The following is a 10,369-nucleotide window of genomic DNA, read 5'->3' as shown; positions in this document are numbered from 1 at the left end:
ATTGATGACCAGTGTTTTAAAGCTTAAAAAAAATTATGCATTTATAAGAAGCTCTAGGCTTCACATTTTAATGTGGGATGTGGCTATCCAGAGAGCGATTTTAGGAAGTGAACCTAAACAGACGCTATGGCAATATACTTGACAACGTGCATAGTTCAATGGTAATTATGCTATTTCAATAAGGAGAGATCACTTTAAAGAACTGAACAGGATTAAATGAGATTGAGAAATTAATATATGTGGTGATTGGACTCTGATGACCCATCATTGCAGAATGGAATCCCAGCAGTGATAGGATTTAAGACAGGACCACCCCAGAGTCTAGATGATGAAGACTGAGGCTTAGATGGAGCTCTGACTGAGGTGTCTGTCAGATGGAGATGGGGAGGAGGTGGACTGCATGAATGGGAGTTGGAAATGGAGAATGACAGAGAGCACAGATTTAAATCATGCAAAGCGAAGGCTGATTGGCTCAAAGGAGGTGGGAAAGAAGATGATTGGACTAGAGTAATGGAGTCAGTATTTAGATTGAAAACATGGGAAAGTGCTATTGACATAAAGGACAGACACAACAATGGATGGAACTAAAAGCAACATGAAAATAATATGATTTTTTTAAAAAGAGATTATTTTTTACACTGCCTCCTGGTACAAGTAGTTGTGGTTCAGAAAAGCTGGATATGTAATCAAAAAGACTTCAGACTTTTAGGTCCCATACCATCTGAAATCGATGCTTTGAGAACGTAGACATATGTTCCAGAGTTTCCATCTTGCTGATATATTCACTGTTGCAGGGCACAAAATGGTAACCAAGAAACTGACTAAGAAGTTTGTTGTAAACAGGAGAAGCTTTCTTTGTAAAACATGGTAACCAGTGTTTGCTCTTGGCATCCAATATTACTGCAGCTGATGCCAAAGGACACCTTGTACCTTGGCAGCAGCTTTGACAAAATAGTAATTTGGAGCCCTGGGAATGAGACTGTAAATCACAAGTTCAAATTCTTATTATTATAAATCATGTCTGTTTCAAATGGGGGATTTGAAGATTATGTAAAACTTACATATTTGTAACTGAGATTCTGCTGCCATTGTAGGCCCTTGTTTTTATTTCTAACTTCCAGTTGTTATGACTTGGCACAATATAAATACAACTGAATTTAAATGAATAAACAAATGTTTGTCTAGCAGAAGGAAATATAGTTGATACTGGGGATTTTTTCATTAGGCTGTATATATTTGTTTACATTTTTTAAATCAATTTTTGATCATTTAAAAAACGTTTTATTGTGTTTTAATTGTTTGGTGAGCTCTGATTTTTGTTAGAGAAAATGGACACTGTACTCATAAATGTTCCCTCTGATAAACTGTTTGATTGTATTCTCACATTATATGAGAGTTTATTCAAAAAGCATCAGAATCCCCCAAAAACGTTACATCAGCTTCAAAGAAAAGTTTCACTAACGCCTGCGAATAGCAACTAATAGAGGCTAAAAATAGCTGGCAGCCAGTAAAATACAGCTACCGTCAAGTTCAGCAAATCCTCCACAGCTCACCCAGATGCCTGGCATCAAGCAGAAGTGAGCTTCTCTGACTCACTCACCTGTATTGAACTCCTTTCAGTGTTATAGTGTCTTCTAGAGTAAATACAGGTGGAGACTTCTCATCCAGCGTTAACAGCTGATTGACTGCTCTTTGCAAACAAACAAAATGAACAGCGGTTAGTGGGGCTGCTGTGATAACAGGACGGGCTGTATCCCTAAGATGATGATAGACAAATATCCCATTTCAGTGACGACATTCAGAGCCATAAATAAAAACAAGACAAAACCACAGTCTGTAGCCTGAGCTTTGGCCTCTTAACGACTAGCTGTGCACATGCTGACCTCATTATTTAAAACTTTGGCCACGTTTAACAGGAAACTTCAGAGCTGTAAGAGTCTCAGAGTTTCAGCTTGGGCTTCTCTGTGTGGAGATGTGTGGGTATTTTAACCTCCTACCACAGACCAAAGACATGCATATCATTGTAATTGCTGATTCTAAACTAGCAAATGGTGTGAATGTGAGAGTGTATTTGGCTGTCTCTCTCTTTCTCTGTGCTATTCCTGTTATGGTTTGCATATTCTGTCATGTCCAGGGAGCACCAGACCCCTTGGGCGTGAAACCTGTCTCTGTAAACCTACACATGGGGTAGTTTCCAGACTCCGGTGACCCTGAACTGGATAAACAGTTTAAAAAATGGTTGGATGGACAGACAAGTAGTTTTCCTGTAAAAAAAAATCTCAAAAAGCAATAATGGAATTAAAAGTAAAAAATACAAACCTTAACTTCAAATCTTTAAAGTGGCAATGGAGGCTAACTGCAGCAAGGCCAAACCTCAAGGTGAATCAGTGCTTTAAAGAGTATATCAAAGTGCGTCAGTCTGTCTGAACTACTTCCATCAGTGCTGCCAGACCTCTCAGTCCTGCCTCTGTTTTCTATCATCCTCCTGAAAACCATAACCACACTGTCTTGGCTGAATTTGTCGAACTCATTACATGTTCTTTTTATTTTCTTGCCTTTGTTGCCATGGATTTGACATGTTTGCTGTTGAGCACATGCGAAACAAGCGATCGTGTCTGGTTTTGTTATATCTTGTCTTTGTGTCCTTTAACATTTTTCTCCACAACACGTTTCTGTTTATTTCCATCAACTATCTGTCTGTGCAAATTATATTTTGACAGTTTGGTCATGAAATGTGCATTAACTAAATGAGGCACCCTTTGTCTCCAGTTCCATTTACACAGGGACACCTACAGCTCCTTTACTGTAATTTAACTGCAGCTAAAAGCCTTGTTTGGAATCATTATAATGACTTCGGGGTGGCTCAGAGTCTACACACAAGAGTCACAACAAGTACTGCTACAAATATGTGTCAGGATGAAATAAGAGACAGTGTAGTTTATTAGCCTTTTCACTGGTGCCATAAAATATCGTGAAATGAGAACCATGGTTTGAAATACTGCGTGTGTTCTATTGACTTAAATTATTTGTACGCTGTGTTCCTGCAATAAGAAATTACAATAAGTGAAGAAGTCACTGTTTAAATTATATCTACACAGTTCCAGACGACATACAGTCACATCTCTGTCTTTTAAAAAGAATCATTTTATGAGTATTTTAACTAATTGGTATAACTGGATATTTTTGCCATCAGAATGTTGCTTTAAGTGGATCTCAAAAGAGGGATATAAACACAGATCAATAGCGCAGTGGGCAAGAGAGGCACAGCAGCTATGTCCCCCACCGTCTGCATCGATAAAAAACAGAGAGAAGGCAAGAGAAAAGGATGAGAGGGGGGAGGAGGAGACTTCCACCTACAAAGACTAGCAGCTACGAGACAGCTGCCAGAGAATCTTTTCTGCTCAGGAACACAGGCGGACAAATAAATCCTGCTAACTTGTAGATAACTAGCTGGAGTTAACAACACATAAAAAAGTTGCTGGTTCTGAAGATCAGAACAAATCTGATTTGTGTAGAAAAAGACCATATCCAGTCCAGGAAATGGTGTTTATATGCAATCATTTTGTTCTGATGATTATGTCAAGATAGAAATGTTGAGAATTGTATTGCATGATGCTCATGTTGCAAAGCTTTGGCACCTTGACCATGAATTATTTAGCAAACAAACTGCCTTACCCTGTTTGACAACCTTCCATTCATGGCACCACTTGTTTTTCTGACCTCCTTTAAGCATCAAGAAATAAATCAATGGTACTAAAAGATCAAGCTTAATTACACTGTCTGAAAATAGACTCATCAAAAGCCCTGAAAGCACTATTTCAAAGGATATTGTTTCATTAACTTTAAGTGTGTCTGGCTGAATATGGTTTCGCTTCAGTTTGCTAGCGCGGCAGCAAATACCTGGTTATGAAAAACAGGATTTACTTTCATGTTTTTAAAATGTAGTCCGGATGTAATAGGTAATAATATAATGTTTGTTTTACTCTGAAAGAGCTTGAACTATTGATCTTTTGTGGATTTAATCGATTAGTGAACATATTTGTGTGCCTCCTCCTCCAGACATTCCCTAGGTGGATACAAAAATAGTAATTAACCTATTACACTCACTATAAAGGAAAAATGTTTTAAACAAAACTTTAGTGCTATGAAGTAACATGCAAGCTTTGCATGCACCTAACGCAAATTAACTGTCACATGACCATCATCTCTTCAACCGAATGCTTGTGTTAGCACTCATGAGTGAATATCAAATGTTTATACTAGAAAATAGTTTGGTAAAAAAAACCAAAAACATAAATTTCATGTCAAGACAGATAAATATGTTTGTGTTCAACATAATGCTGCAAGTCTTGTCATAATAGTTTCATTTGAACACTATTTCTTAAAAGACATTGATTCACTATATATGTAATTAATGTGTGTTGGTGATTAATATAAAAATATGCTGTCACTGCCAGCTATAGAAGTCTTTGTACAATGAACAGAATCAGTGGTGTAACAATTTTTAGATTATGGGTTACATACAGCCCAACTGGATCTCAGGTGGGCCGGACCAGTGTACTGCACAACAATAATAATTTAATTATTTTTTTATCCTAATGCTTTAACTGTAAAGAAGTACAACTAGTCTAAAAGTGGGAAACATCCCTGAGAAAAAATAAAATGATTTCAGCAAGATTTTTTCAGGTTTTGCATATTTTGTTGCTCACTGTTAAAAAAAAACATTACTGTTATTGTTATCAAAATAAAGACATAAATCATTTGGGATTATTTATTAAATTTTAGTTAGAATAGCATAAGATCACTTTTGGACTAACTTTGACTGTATGGCATGTGAGTTATATGTTTTATACGCTTACACTGAAGTAAAAGATCCAAACGTCTTAAGTTATTATTAAATTGTCATAAAAACCTACATTGGTTTCTTTTCACTGGGCGCAAGTTAAATGCAGAATTTAATTTAAAATCCTTTTCCTCACATGGAAGGTCCTGAATAATCAGGCCTCATAGTACCATATCATCTCAATAGAGCACTTTGCTCTCACACTGTCAGCATACTTGTGTTTCCTAAGATATTTAAAAGTACTATGGGAGGCAGCGTGTTCAGCTTTTATGCCCTTCTTCTGTGGAACCATCTCCCAGCTTGGATTTGGGAGTCTAAGCTTAGCTACTTTTAAGCTTAGACTTAAGACTTTCCTTTTTGACAAAGCTTATAGTTACGGTTAGATCAGGTGAGCCTGGGTCCACCCTTAGTTATGTTGCAATAGACTTAGGCTGCTGGGGGCTTTCACTTCCCACTGTCACCAAAGTGCTTGCTCATAGGGGTTTGATTGTTGAGGTTTCTCTGTATTATTGTAGAGTCTTTACCTTAGAATATAAAGCACCTTGAAGTGAATGCTTTTGTGATTTGTAACTATATAAATAACACTGAATTGAATTAAACTGAGTTAACGTGAAAAAATGTCCTTTTGATGTAGTGAATATATGCAAAGAAATATGCACTTGCACACTGTGAGCTATTTTGAGGCTTATGAAGAACAACTGATTTATAAAGTGTGCAATACTACACCTGGAATAAAAACCAAATGCTCCTGTCACTAAGCTCCAATGCAGCAATTTTCCCCATGTGCTGGACCAAAATCATTTTCCACATTAGCCATCAGAATATAGTTTAGGTGCTAAAATAATAAATCCCTTTAATCCTAACGTTGTGATTGGAGTCCTGCGGCTCTTTAACAGCTCAAAACATATTTTATGTTGTTTAATCACTCTCATACTTAATTACTTTTATGGATATTATGAAAAATAACTCTTTTTAAATTCAAATAGTTAATTGATGTAAGTTCTAACAGGTCAGATGTTTTCAGAGTCAGATGCATATAGAATTAAATACTGAGCATTTCTTGATCCATGAATAGATTGAGAAAAAAGCAGAAGTATGATGAATAATATGTCACCTCTTCACTGCTGTATTTCATTTCAGTATTTTCACAATAAAAGGAAAATAGATTATTCCAAACTAAAATATTCTGACACACGCATTAATCTGACTGTCTCTTATCTAAGTCTTTTGTAACCAGAGGAACCACCCGGGGAAGGCACACCTTACGCACCTTACAGTCCTAAAAGCTAATGAGCTTATTGTTTTGATCTTTACTCAACTGTTCATTAACACAAATATCATATTATCCAATTACGTGGGAGCAACTTGGTGGATCTGCACACATAGAATTAGTTCAAACGGAGCATCAGAATAAGGAAGAAAGGTGTTTTAGGTGACTAAGACTGCAACAGTAACTCAAACAAGCACTTACTGCTAAAAAAAAAAAAGCAGAAGAGCTTTCCTGAACACAGAACACATAGAACCTTGAAACAGATGGGCTGCAGCAGTAGAAGTGCCACTGTCACATAAGAACAGGGACACAAGGCTAAAATGTATGCAGTCTCACAAAAATTGGACAATAGAAGATTGCTATGATCTTTTCTGGCCTGAGTTAACTAACCAGAGATGCTATTGGTAGACAAGCAGAGGAAGATGGCCATAGTGATAGATGAAGCCATACCAAAAAGGACATCAGGAAAAAGCAACATGAGAAACTTAAGAATAAAAAGGGCTGAGAGAACAGTTCCACAGTTTAATGGGGAAGCACTGATTATTCTAAATATTAATTCATGTATTTTCTGTGACCACAGTAAATCTACCAGTTCATTCCCTTCTTCACTTTTTGTGTAATATCTGTTAATTGTTTAAAGAGTTCTGCTGGTCTTTGAAGGTCAAAGAGAATGCAACCTGCAAGCATTTAAGAGCTTCTGCAGGTAGGGTAATGCACAGGAAAAAAGCCCACATACTCATACAGATTGCAACATGCTACAGAACCAGGCTCGCCCACAGCCCTGATAGGCTACTTTGTTGCAGTGAGCCCTAAGCACACGCTAATCCGTGATCGTTAATCCTCTGCAGACAGAACGGTGCTCGGTGTGCACCGTGCCAAAGTGGCTATTTACGCGCAATTATCGCTACAAACTCGCTACAGTGGGTGTTTGCATACATGCACTGCACGTCTGGGTGACCTGCCTGTCTCTGCCCCCCTCTCCCCCACCCACCGCCTGTCCATTGGGCTCCGTGATACTTCATGGTGTTTGTGCCATCTAGGGTTATCCGCCGCTCCATTGCAGTCTTTCTGGCGCAGATTTCGCGTCTCGCCATCTGCTCACTCTTGGACTAACTAATAACTTCCGAATCACTGAAAACAAACAAGAAAGTTTTCTTCTGGACCTACGGCCTTTACTTCGTTTTAAAAGGAGACATTCTTTCTGCTTGGATAAGTGTTTAGGAGCAATTGAGAAGCAACCGATTCCAAGGACGTGGACACTAGTAATTACTGCACCGCGGGGGGGGAAATAGACAAACGCCTGTGCCATGTAGCTGCACTCTCACATGGAAATATGCAGACGAGCCCACACAGCAGCGAGCTAGTTATTTTTACTTAAAGGGGAAAACTACAAAAAATGCTGTGAAGCTCTGTGTCGCAGCTTGGCTCCCGGCAAAAGCGCAGGTTTTTCCAGAGCATCTGCTGGTGGGGGGGAAAATTGTCAGGAGCGAGAGAAGAAGCGATATGCGGCTGGTCGGGCAGTTGCTTTTGCAGTTCCTCTTCTGGAATTAGTGCATGAATGGGAAGGGAGCGGCTTTAGACTCGAAGCAGGAAAAAAAGAGTGTACTGTTTAAAGCTCGCGGCGGCACATAATGGATACTTTCCTGCCCTTAAAGGTAAGTCGAAACCTTAAATGTCCGATTCGTGCAAGAGTTCTGCCTGTCATACACTACACGGGGATTGAAGATGCACTTAACAGTTTTATTGCATTGTCTTTTATGTATATGTGCTGCGTCTATTGGTTACAAATCATCTTTTAGTGTAATTCTAATACACCGATGAAGGATTTAAACCCAAGTGATACATCATTCGATTGTATTTGCGAAATGAAGGCAGGCGTTGTGTTAATTCAGTGAAGAGCGGTTCACACTTCTGGGCAATTACAGGTATTCTCAGAAAGTAACTTGATCGGCGGAGAAACGTCGGAGCTTTACGCCGACGGATGCTGTGTTTTAATGTATTTTTACGTTTCTTTATTATACCTATGTAGAAAAATAACACTGCGCTTGGACATAAGGCTGAGAGGATGGGGAGTTGTGTCCGATGCATGCTAATTCTTGGTGTGCATAAACGTGCCCCCTTTGCTGGTCTGCAAATGTGTGTGTGTGTGAGAGAGAGAGAGAGAGAGAGAGTGAGAGAGAGTGAGTGAGGGGGGATTGAGGGAAGGAAGAGATTAGCCTACTCTTTCCAAAACGTCCCCCTGTGATTACAGTAGGCTGAAACGTTTATTAAACTCCCTTTAAGTTGCACGGATGGACTGGTGCTGCTGCTGCTGTGTGTGTGTGTGTGTGTGTGTGTGTGTGTGTGTGCGTGCGTGTGTGTGAGAGAGAGAGAGAGAGAGAGAGAAAGAGAGACAGTGAGAGAGAGAGAGAGAGAGAGAGAGAGAGAGAATAAAATAAGGTTTTAATCGCATGTCCGATATGTGCTGGTTATCGCCAATAAAAATATTAGTTTGGCAGGTGCGCAAATGCGGGAGTGTGTGTGTGTGGTTAAGGGATGGCCGCCATGAGGCTCCAACGCCACCACCCACTGTAATCACCACCCTCTTGTGGATTACTTGGCAGTTGCGGGGACGGAGTACGAACTCCGTGTCCGGAGGTGGAACCTGTTCCGCGGCCGCTGAAGTCTTTTCAGCACCGCGGACAGCGCAGTCAAACTGCGCCCGGAGGGAGCGTTTCCTTTCCACAGAGGGATTTATACTGATATTTTATCGACATCGATGGCTGCGCCCCAACCCAGACTGTCCTCACCATGGAGAATTTCTTTCCAGCACACAGAGTGAGGAAGTTTCTGTAAAAAGAAAATAACAATAATAAAATACAACAAAAGGAAATCATCTGCTGTAGAGACACAACAGCCTTTACTCAGAAAACATCAACAAAAACAAGCAATATTCTGATGCAAAGTGACTCATTGACAGGTGCGCCACACCCTGTTTATTCCCAGAGCCACGTAGGCCTAATTTATTACAGTCCATCTCATTGTCCAAATGTGCAATGTGTCTGAATGGAGCAGGACTAGCTTATGTAGGACTAATATGACCATTTTTCAGTCATTGCACTGTCCAGGTGCTTGTGTTTAGATAAAGAGAATAGTATTTGGAAAAGCTATCTATTATGATTGTTTATTTAGTATTGGTGGTGGCATAGAGGTGATGTTTGGACATCAAATTGTTCTGAAAATGGATGGTTATGAAAATCACTATCTCACAATGTAATCATTGGCTTAATTAAAAAAAAAAAAAAAAAAAAAAATCAAGATTGCTCTGGTGAAGAGAGAGCCTTTCAAATCAAAAGCAATCCCTGTGCATACTTGAAATGAATCCTAAATAATAGGCAGAAGCTATTATTTCATTTGATATCTAAGTCATAACTCTTTATAAACCAAAAACCTATGGAGGCGCATATTATTCACTTGAAGTCTGTTTGTCTGATATACCCCTGGACTTGCTCACCATCATTCACTGGCTCTCAAGAGGAATGTCTGTCTCAATGCTATGTTTGCTATTCTCTATTGAGGTCATTGAACAAGTGCCCTCATTTATGTTGTCATAGTGTTTTCATTGTCATTTGGTACTTTATACTAAATGACAATGAAAAAAACAAGACAACAACAAATAAACAAACTTCTCTATGCCTTGTCAAAGTTACTGTACAATGACACTCAAAACAGAAATGTACATTCTTTATGTGTGTGGATGAATCATGGTTAAATCAGTTTGCACTGACAGTAACAATAAACAAAGAGGAATAGATTCTGATTTAAACACTGGTAGATTCTAATTCAGGAATAAATTATCTACTGCAAACCAAGCCCCGCCCACTTTAAGGAACAGAAAACACTCATATGATGCTCTAACCCTGAATGCATCTGTGTGTGAATGGCTCTACTTGGCCTCAGCAGTTACACACTTTCTCGTGTGGCTCGTGAAGAATGATGTCATTACAGGAATTGTGATGTCACTAGTTCTTTTTTTGGTTTAGACTGGGTGTGCTGAGTGTGTAGTGTTGAGCAACTGTGTTACAGAAGAGGGCCCGGCGTTTGAAACACACGGGAGTGTTTCTGCTAAAGGTGTTAGAATTCCTTTTTGGAAACTGTAGGATCCAGGATTTGTAAGGCATTAATCTTAAAACTTTAATTCAAATTATTCCTTCAGTGTTGTTAACGCTTGGCTATCAGCTAACATGCAGCACAAGGCGCATAGCTGTTTGCATTCA

The 10,369-nt window shown here is 39.1% G+C and overlaps 1 protein-coding gene across 2 annotated transcripts in view; it reads left to right on the top strand.

The window, feature by feature from the left end:
* The first annotated feature begins 7,310 nt into the window (after positions 1-7,310).
* Positions 7,311-10,369, top strand: part of LOC102785515 (leucine-rich repeat and fibronectin type-III domain-containing protein 2) — a 134,697-nt gene continuing 131,638 nt past the window's right edge. For both annotated transcript variants that reach the window (XM_006799385.2, XM_087833038.1), the window contains exon 1: positions 7,311-7,768. The gene's annotated coding sequence lies outside the window, so the exon portion shown is untranslated. The remainder of the gene's footprint in view (positions 7,769-10,369) is intronic.

This window comes from Neolamprologus brichardi, chromosome 19 (assembly GCF_056152115.1).
Source record: "Neolamprologus brichardi isolate AB-2024 chromosome 19, ASM5615211v1, whole genome shotgun sequence".
NCBI classification, from domain to species: Eukaryota; Metazoa; Chordata; class Actinopteri; order Cichliformes; family Cichlidae; genus Neolamprologus; species Neolamprologus brichardi.
This window is presented reverse-complemented; position numbering and strand designations above follow the sequence as displayed.